We start from the raw sequence: 10,755 nt of genomic DNA, 5'->3' as shown, positions 1-10,755 counted from the left end.
CAGAACCCCCCCAACTCACATGCAGTGTGCCCACACACCCTTGCTTGTGAACCTTCTCACAAGTACAAGCAGTTGGGGGACTGCGGCAGGGTCTCCAGGACCGCAGAGGGAACCCTCACCCCCCACCAGCAGCATTCTGTCTCTGGGGTGGACCCCTAAGTCAGCCATGCCCCAGGCAGGGTGCCCAGGCTCAGTGCCCCCTGCTCTCTCTCCTGGGTTAATGCCCATTTGGCCAGGGGGAGGTTGTGTGTGAGAGACACATAGATCTGGCTTCAAATGTCAACTGCCCCGAACCTTGGCTTCCTCGTCTGTAAAGTGGGGAAGTGCAAATGGTCATTGAGAGGCCACAGGGCAGGAGGTGCATGCCATGAGATGATCTATACCAAGTGTGACATGTGTAAGGTGCCTAGGATACAGCAGATGCTCAATAAACCCTAGTTGGGTTGCCTTGGGGCAGCAGCACCTACGTGGCATGTGGAAGAGAACAGATATGATCAGGTGTGATCCACAAGCCTGTTATGTTCCAGGCTTTGAGCTGGGCACTGGGGCCTCAGATTTAAAACAAAGCAAAACCAAACCAGACCTTGTTCCCTTCCTTCCCTCAAGGTGCTCACCCAGTACTGCAGATGACGGATGATGTGTCAACGGTCAGTTCCAAGTCAGTATGAGGTGTGCTGGGAGACAAACACAGAGGCAGCAGGGTGTGAGGGGAAAGAGTAGGGGTGCCACTTTTCAGGGGGCGACCTTAGTCAAGTGACTGTCCCTCTTTGAACTCAGTTTACCCGCTCATAAAATGGGCGTGAAAATAACCGGCTCACTGTTGGTTACGCGCTGGGCACGAAGCAGAAGGGATGATAATTCTGGGGTGATTACTACCTGGGAGGCGGCCCCTGGGCCCCTTTCTCCCCTTCCAAGCCTGTGCTGGGGAAGGGTCTGGGGGTCTCCGATGAGGCTGTCTGTTTCCATGGTGGAGCCTGCACTTTCCTCACCAGGAACCCAGTCCTGTGGAGCCCAGATCTCAGGGCATGGGGAGGGGCTGGGGCAGACCCCTGGGATGTGCTTGGCCATGGACAGACATAGTCAACCAACTCAGCCACTGGGGTCTGCACATTTCTCGTGACCACAGACCTGGGGAAGTAGCAGAGGCGTACTGGACCTTAGGAGCACTTGGTCTAATGGGAGAGGCAGGAACCCCCCTCTACCCTCCCTCCCCCCAACACCCAGTCAGAGGGGGGGAGGCAGTATACCAAGTCACCCTCATGATGACCTAAGTCTCTTCGGAATGTCGAAGCTGGGGGGTTCCTTCAAACCTCTCTCGAATCTCCAGGGGCTTGGCCTGGAGAGACCCACTCAGGATCACAGGGGCGGGACTCACGTGGGGCACGACTCACGTGGGGCACGTGCGGAGAGTGGGCGTGTCTCGTAGGCACCGGGACAAACCGGAGCCTGCATGCCCTCTAAAGACCTTCGAAGTCAAGATTTTACAGGCAGCCCTCCAGACCCACCACCCCCAGACAAGTCTGTGATCTAGTTCCTGCCCTTGGCTGGTCAGCTGGTGAACCCCATCCCACCTTCCCTTTTTACAGATGGGGAAACTGAGACCAGAACCAGGAGGTAGTTTTCCGGCTGCGAGACCTGGAGCAGACCTCTGCCAGCCTTAGTTTTCTCCTTTGCCTCAGGCACAGGGCTGGTGTGAGGACAAAAGGAAACGGATGTGCAGCACTAACCTAGTGCCTGGCACAGAGAGAAAAACTCAGTGAATCTCGCTGTGATTTATTACTAATTATTATCGTTGTGAAGCACCAGTGAGGCCCTAGGCTACTTTTAAAGGCTGGGGTGATGAGGCTTGGGGAGGAGGAGCGCCTGGGACTCGAAGGCAAGAACAAGCAAAGCTCACACCGCACCGGAGCGCGTGGGCCCGGATGCCCCGTCCCCTGTCGCCGTCCCCAGGGCCGCCCTTGTTTCCATGGCGACGGGGGCCGCCCCTCCCGGGCCCCCGACCCCTTTACGAGGCGCAGAGGCGGTTCCTCGCAGCGGGGAATGGGCTCGGGCCGGCAGTAAAGCGCACGCGGCAACCCTCAAAGGCTGCACCTGCGGGGCTGGCAGCCCGGGCGGGCGGGGTGCGAGACGGGCGCGGGGGTGGGGGATGCTGGGCCGCACCGCCCCCCGCCCCACCCCCGCCCCCTGCCCCGGGCCCCTTAATTCACTGCCTCGCTCCCGGGCAGGTGGGCGCCGGCCCCTCAGGGAACCGGAGTCCAACCCCCGCCCCCCTCGGCCCCCGGCTATTGTCTCGCTCCGCCTTTCCCTCTCTCCGGCCTACTCTCCGGCTCTCTCCTCTCCACGTGGCCCGGGCTCCTTCCGGGCTTTTCCGGGCTCTCCCGCAGCTTCCACCTCTGTCTCAGCGCGTCTCTGTCTCTCGGAAGCTGGAGAGGAAGGGGAGTGCCCTCGGATGGAGATGGATGGGTGGCCCCAGTCTGGGACGCCAGGGATGGCGGGTGCCTGGGCCCCCAATCTTTGGGGCACTGGTCAGGTACCTCTTAAGGAATCAAGAGGTAAGAATAGAGGTTGGATTTTTTTTCATATTATGTACTTATTTTTGAATAAGTCACTGATGCATATGGTGAAATTGTCAACAGCAACAGGAAGAATACACAGTAAAATAGCCCCCCCCCCAGGTCCCCACCAAAGTTCCCAGTTTCCACACACACACACACACACACACACACACACACACACACACACACACACGCTTCTCAAGGCAGGGCTGTGTCCAAGTCTCTGGTCCCCTCATGCTCAGCACGGGATTCGACACAATGCGTGTCAGAGGTCACAGAGCTATCTACTGATGTGAGCATGTGTGTGTCTGTACACACACACACACACACACACACACACCCTACCTAGGGCTCGCTGGGAGCACCTCAGGGGGTCCAACCAGGGAATATGTGAGTGGTGGCAAGTTTGGACAACTGGCTGGGGCATGATGGATGGGATGGCAGACAGATGGATGGATGGATGGGCTGATGGAAAGATAGACACACAGGAGCTGCCAGGAGGTGACTACCTGGCTGGGAAGGGCTGTCTGGGAAGTGATGGATGGGACACAGAGAGGGCTGTGAGGGGCTGGGCCCATTGGGGAATGAAGGAAGGAAGGAAGGATGGATAGAGGGACAGACAGACTGACAGATGAGGGAGACAGATGAGGAGTGGGGGAGGGGTGGGTGGGAGGTGGACGAGTGATGAGAGACCCTGCTGAGAGAGGGGACAGGGTCTTGCTGGGGAGGTTGTTCCAGAGATGATGCATAGGACTGGGTGAGGATGGATGCTCACTGCTGGGCTGGCTACAGACAGGTGGACAGACAGATGGACTCGTGGATGGATGGGTTGATGGATGGGGAAGATAGCTGAGGAGTGACCAAGGCCCTGCTGGGACTGGTTGATGGAGACGGCTAGACAGATGGAGGGAGACAGGACAGGAAGCAGGGGCAAGGGTGGGGTGGGTTAGGAGCTCCTGTCTTGTCCCAAGGTTGTCCCTACCGAGTCCCCTAGACATGCGTGCCTGGACGTGTGTGTGTGTGTGTTCAGACATATGCAGTATTGGGGCCATGGCTGTGTTCAGAGTACTTCTCAGTGTGTGTGTAGACTTGTGAGCACACATGCCTGGTGATGGGCATGAGAATAGAGGCCTGGAGTGTGAGGTCCCTGCCCTTCCCTCAGGGGCTAGTAGGGTCCTGCTGGGTTTATCCAGGGCATGGTGGGAAGGGGACCTAGGGCAGGGTTCCTGGTGAATGAAGCCTTGTGTGCTTGTCAGTGGTGTCAGGGCGGAAAGGGGCTTGGGGTCAGACTTGGAGGTTTTCAGAAAGCAAACAGAGCAGCTTTCCTACTCTTCCTCCCTTCCTCCTCTGAGCCTCCACCAGGCCTGAGGCCAAACAGACAGGACTCAGGCAGGCGGGTGGTGCCTGGCAGGTACTGTGCACCTGGGCCCCCAAATACAGTGTCAACAATAAAAATGATCACTGCTGACATTTGCGGAGGACTTGCCATGTGCCAGGCATTGTGCCGAGAGAGTTGCTTATACTTGCACGGCTCCCCCACAAGGTGGGTATTGTATTATTTTTATCTCCAGTTGACCAAGGAGAAAACAGAAGCCCGAGAGGTGATGCTCTTCACAGGAGATGGTGGCTGTGGAAAGCCAGAAGTGTACCCTCAGCCCCTTGCCAGCCACGGCCGGATCCGCCTCGCCACATCTGCACAGGGGACTCTGGTTGGCAGGGGGACCCTCAGAACACAGAGCAGGGAGCAGGGACAGGAGTGACCTCCAGACCCTTGGTTAGCACTGGGGGCCACGGAGCCCGACGGGCTTGGATTTGGATCCTGCCTTTGTGACTTGAGCAGGTCACTTCGTCTGTCTAAGTCTACGCCTCAATTTCCTTGTCTGTGAAATGGGGAACATGCCGCTCACAGGAGCTGTTGTGAGGGTGAAATGAGATAATGTAGGAACAGCACCTGGCGGGTCTGAGCACCCCAGGGCCACAGCAGAGGATCCTGGAACTCAGGTAACTCCACTGGGGCCCCTGGTCACACACCCCACCTTCTGCAGTAGCAGGAACCCCCCCATTAGTCCCGTCTCTGGAATGCGTCCTGGGCCTCTGGGTGTGGCTGAGCGCCAGGTGGTAGCCTGGGCCATCTTCTCTAAGTGGGGGAGCCACTGTTTCCCCCCCAAGGTACCCACGAGGAAAGTGAGGGAAAGAGAACAGAAATAGCTAGCCCAGACCACACTGTGCTGTGAAGCTACCACACTGTGGGCTCCTTGATTCCACAAAGCTCCAGGCCGGGCTGCCGGGGCAGGTACACCATGAAGAAGGCAGGCGGCAGCCCAGCCCTCTGGGAGCTGACACACTAATGGAGGTGGGTGGGGGAGGGAGACAGACAATAGTCAAATAAACGATAATATGTAGAGCATGGCAGCGGGTGGTAAGCGAGATGGAGAAAAACAGCAAGGAAGGGAAGTAGGGAGTCCAGGGGTGGGGCCTATGTTGCTGTTTTATTTTAAATAGAGCGGTCAGCTAAAGGAGGTGAGGGAGCCGGCCCTGAAAACTGAGTGGGGGGAGGGAGTGATCCAGGCAGAGGGAGAAGTAGGTGCAAAAGCCCTGAGGCAGGGCTGCCCTATTCCTGTATCCAAATTCACTTATGCCAGAGGTCTTGCTGAGGCACCTTCCCTGCAGCTGATAGCCTTTGAAGGTCAAGGGAAGTGATTAGTGGGACTTCCCTGGTGGTCCAGTGGTTAGGACTCCGCGCTTCCACTGCAGGGGACACGGGCTCCATCCCAGGTTGGGGAACTAAGATCCCACATGCCTCTTGTGCCGCCCCCCCCACCCCCCCGCCAGAAAAAGAGAGAAGTGATTACACCGAGCTAGGACTCAGAAGGCCAGGTCTGTAGTCTTCACGCAGTCTCTGTGACCTCCAGCAAGTTCTTTCCCCTCTGTGGCCTCAGTTTCCTCCTTTGTAAAATATAGAGATTGGACTTGATCTCCTAAGACTCCCTTTCAGTGGCCATGCTATGACTTGGTCAGGGGAGGCGGGGTGGTCCCAGCAAGGGCTTTGGAGATACTTTTGTCCCCTCAGGCTCCTGACCTTGAGCAAGTGACTCTGACTTCTCTGAAACTCAGTGTTCTCTGTAGAATGGGGGTAGAATCCCTGCTTCTCAGGGTACTTGTGTGTATATATGAGGTGGTGCTACAAAGCTCTTAGATCAGGGCCTGGCACATAATCGGGGCTCAACAAATGGGCTCTGCTTTTACTTAGATTTTTTAATAGTTTATTTTTCTTAATATTTATTTGTTTATTTACTTGGCTGCACTGGGTCTTAGCTGCAGCACGCGGGATATTCGTTGCCATGTGCGGGCTCTTAGTTGCGGCACGTAGGATCTAGTTCCCTGACCAGGGATCGAACCCAGGCCCCCGGGCCCCCTGCATTGGGTTCGTGGAGTCTTAACCCAAGTCCCTACTTTGATTTTTTTAAGCACCTGGTTAAGGACTGGCACTCAGAGAAGGGAGAAAGGCCAGTGGTCCGGGGATCAGAGAAGGCTTCTGGGGTGGGGGGTAGGGGGGGGTCTAAGCTCAGTTTGGAAGGGGAAGAGGATGTGGCCAGATGGGGAAGAGAAGGCCAAGAGGAATGGGGGGTGTCGTCTGGGAGCCAAGCACAGGAGGAAGGGGGCTCTGAATCCAGGTGCAAAGCAGGCATAAGATGGGCACCCAAGCGACACTGATCAGGGACGCACCTCACTCCTGCCCCTCCTCCCAACTGAGGCCCCACCCCACCCAGAGGCTCTGTCCCTTATCCAGGCCCCACAGGCAGGATTTTCAGGGAACCCACTTCAAAGGATCCCAGGAAACTTGAGCAAGTCCCAAAGGAAGCGGCACAGCCTCTGACCCAACTCTGGGGATGGGGGAAGCCCTACAATTATGGGAGGCCTTCCTCCCACACTGCCCCTGTCCAAATGAGGGAGCCCACATTTAAGTTCCCCTTCCCTGGCCGTCTCACTGGGGAAGGGGAGCTCAGTAACACTACTGCTCAGGCAAGTTCACTCCAAAAACCTTGCCTGAAAAGCTGAACTTCAAGTCCCACTCTGTGGTTGCAACTGGGGAGTGTGTTCCTTTGAAAAAGATGGAGGCCTAGAAGCTGCGTGGTACTAGGCACATTTACTGAGCACCTACTGTATGCCAGTCTCCATGGGGCATGGCAGGACGGAATAAAACTGGGCTTCTATCCCTCAAGGAGCCCCCTGCTTTAAGGGGAGGGAAGGCGAGGAAGCAATTATAACACAGTGTGAGAGCTGAGGTCTGTTCCAGGGTGAGATGATTTATTTGCCTGGGAGTGCCCAGCTGGCTTTTCGAAGTGACTTCGGATTGTAAAGGTAACAGTAGCTAAAATGTAACGCTCACTCACCCTGTACCAGACACCGTGCTAAGGGTTTAACATATAATCTCGTTTAATCCCAGCAGCAGTCCTGGAGGGTGGAAACCATTATTATCATGCCCATTTTACAGACGTGGCAGTTGAGATGATAAGGCTTGCCCAAGGCCACACAGGTGGTTAAATGGCAGAGTCCAGGTCTACTGGACCCATCACTCATTCATTCACCCACCAGATCTCTCTCAGCACATGCTGTAGGCCAGGTGCCCGCCTCCATTTGGGGACTCCAGTGTCTCTTCTGTGTTGCTCCAAGGTAAGCCTTGAAGAAGGAATAGGAGTTGCCAAGGTGGAAAGGGCATCCAGGGAGAGGGTATAGCTTGGACAACGGGATGCAGGCATGAAAACACATGGTGTGTTCAAAGAAACACAGCTAGACCAGGCTCTGGACTGAAACACACTTAACTTTTTAGTTCTACCTCTGTGCCATGTCCTGGCTGTATGACTCTAGGCAAGCAAGTTCTCTCTGAGTCTCACTTTCTTCACCTGCAAAAATGGGGACCATATTAATCCTTCCGGGGCTTCTGGGAGGATTAGATGAGTTTGCATAGGTAAAGGTGGCTTGGCGCATAGTAAGCCTTCGAGAAAATGAATTGAGAGAATGGAGAGAACTGATTTAGAGGGTCACCATCAATTGTGAGCACCTCTTGAGTGACTCCTTGTACGGGGCACTGTTCTAGCTGATGCCAGGATTGTAAAGGGGTGTTGGATTTGTTCCTTGCCGCAGGGAGCTTACAGACTAGTTGAGAGACAGTTCAGAGGCTCCGAAGACAAGAAAGAGTTGAGCTGGCTGAGGCCAGGGTCCTGGAGGGCATGTGGTACAGGGGCTCCAGAGGCTCAAGGGAGGGCCTGATCCCTGGGGACCTCACTGCGGAGGTACTCATTGGACTGGCCTTGAAGACTCCAGCAGGGCATAAGTCCAGGCATCTGGGCTGGGGCGGCGCGTTGGGTTCTGTGGAATTCAGTGTTTTGAGAGGCAGTGGAAAGAGGTACCTGGGAGGGGGTGTGCCGCATTCAGGCTGCCTGGGCTAGAACGCTAGTTGTTTTCCAGCTTTTACAAGCAAGTCTGATCCTCTGCGACAGGGCACAGTAACAGTGCTCACGTCCTGGGTGAAACGACTGTTTCAGTGTTTGTCTTTGTCATCTGGTTGCCACCAGCCCCTAGCCAAGTCCTAGCAAAGGGTGGGCACCTGAGCAGGCTGGTGGGCTGGAGGTGGGGATTAGGAGGTGAGGTCCGTGCAACCACACACACACACACACACACACACACACACACACACACTCTCTCTCTCTCAGGCTCCACCTGCCTGTACCAGAATGCTTACTTGCTGCTCAGGCCCCGAGGGCTCTTTGGGGCCTTTATGGGGTAATTCCATCTCCATTAGGGTTTATTATGTCACTATAAATACCACTTTTCTGTGCCGCTTTATAAGACTCACTGACTCACCGAAGAACTTTCCTTCTCAGCATCCAGTCACCCAGAGCGGGAGGGACTCAGGGTGAGACAGGAAGAGAGGGAAGGGCGTTGTCACCAGGTGAGTGACTAAAGACCGAGGAGCTGCCCCCACTCCACGCCCTGCTGCCCTCTCACACACCACGCTTCCCACACGCCTCTGCTCATGTCCTGTGTCATAGATGAGCCACACTTAGCTCTGGGTTCTCAGCCCACAGCTGGGCACATCCTGCAGGCACTCAGCCCACAGCCAACAGGGCCTGCCTGCACCCCAGCATGTGGGTTCAACCTTGCGGGGCCACACATGCAAACCCACACGTGCCACGCGACGACTTTCACATGACGTCGAACTTGCCAACACCTTCATTCACTCATCAGTTCATACATTCAGCAGAGGTTTGCTGAATACCCACTACGTGTCAGATGCTGCCTGTTTTCCACAAACATCCCTGCCCTCTTGGATCGCGTCTTCTAGTGACGCGTCCAACATTCAGAGGCTGCAATGGTATGTAACACACATGTACAAAGTCTTACATACAACATACAGGAAATCTTACGCTCACCACACAATGTCCATAGCCCAGAGGGTCCAACACAAAATGCAAAACACTTATCCATACCATGTACTACACACACACACACACACACACACACACACACACACACACACCCCTCACCGGCCATGCGCAGCGCCCTGTGCACACCGCCCGCCCCACCCGCTACGGATGCTGCTTCCTCTGGCTGCACCACGTGTGACCATAATAACAGCTGAGGTTTAACAAGCGCGTTCCGTCATCCTGGCTTCTGCAGTTCACATGCATGATCGAATTTGATCTTCACAGTAACCCTCTGAAGTAGGTTTCTACATCTTCCAGATGAGCAAACCGAGCCTCCAAGAAGTGAAATGCCCGAAAACTCATAGGCTGACTGTACAGCCTATAGTCTTGACCACTGCCAAGTACGGCACACTCACAGTCACACACAGTTCCTCTCATGTCCACACATGCTCACACACACACGTCCACACACTCAATCTCATGGACATTTGCACACTCACACACTCAGAAGGCCAAGGCTCTCCTCCCATCATCTTGGTCAAAGGCTTTAATTATACTATCCCAACACCTGTAATTAACCCTCCCACCCCCTTCCAAGGGAGATGTCTGGACCCGCTTTCCAAGGGCTGGCGCCAAGGCCGAGGGGTCAAGATGTCCACATCTGGCAGGGAGGACCTGGGTACCAGAGTAAGTCAGTGTGGCTGTCTGGTGAGCAGGTCCGGGAGAGTCAAGAAGAGGATGGGGTGAAAGAGAAGGAGGTGGGCAGAGGGGGTTGTAGCCTCCCAGGAAGCCAGGCTTGCTACAGCTGCTCCTCCTGGACTGGACTGGCCAAATGGCGATTGGGCAACAGGCAACCGTGGGTGGCCAGGCAGGCAGGAGAGAGGACATTTCCCCTTTGTTTCACTAGCACCAACCACTTCTGTCAGGAGGGGAGATGAGCTCATGTCTGAGGAACTGCTGGGGAGAGGCCCCTTGAAGGGGCAGGTGGGAAGCAGGTGTCCTGTCCTCCAAAGTGTCAAAACAGACCAACTGATTCTACCATGCCAGGGTTGGGGCATAGGGGTGCTCTACCCAGCAGCCTCTTGCCCAACCTTTCCCAATATGGGCAGTGGTTAAAGCAGAGACTACCCAGATTCAAATCCTGGCTCTACTACCTTTGAGCTGTGCGACCTTTGCGCATATTGTTTAAGCTGTTGGAGCCTCGGTTTACTCGTCTGTAAAATGGGGATAATGACATCTACCTCCCAGATGAGAATTAAAGGAGATCATGCATGTCTGACTCATTTTTAGATGAGGTTGCTCTCAGATTACTGTATTCTTAGAGGCCCCTGAGCAGAGAAGCTCTCCCTGACCTCCAACGGTTTGGTGCACAGTTTAGAAATCCCAGGAAGAGGGGCATCTGGGTCTATTTTGGAGCTCTCTTTCCAGGCAAGCTGCTAAGCAGGCAACTGCTTCTTGACCCTCCAGGCCATTTCAGTTCAGGCCACCGGGCCAACGTTGAGCTCGGTCCCAGAGGGCAAAGGGTGAGAGTGGGGGATGGCTCAGCGCAAAACCATCCCCACGTCTGGGCCGAGGATTCCCGGCTCAGAGATCCTGGTTGCACTGGCGCTTGGAGGCGCTCAAACTTGGAAGGACCTCGGGGGCGCCAGCGAGTCCAGCGGGCCCAAAGAGCCCCTCCAACCCCCTCGGGACTTCCCCTCCCTTCTCGCTGGGTGCCAGCCCGGCCCCTTTAAAGACATTCCTGAGGGTGTGGCTTCGCTGACGTCAGCGCG

The sequence above is a fragment of the Phocoena sinus genome, chromosome 1, assembly GCF_008692025.1.
Source record: "Phocoena sinus isolate mPhoSin1 chromosome 1, mPhoSin1.pri, whole genome shotgun sequence".
In the NCBI taxonomy this organism is placed as follows: domain Eukaryota; kingdom Metazoa; phylum Chordata; class Mammalia; order Artiodactyla; family Phocoenidae; genus Phocoena; species Phocoena sinus.
The sequence above is the reverse complement of the archived record's forward strand: the minus strand, read 5'-3'. Positions refer to the sequence as shown.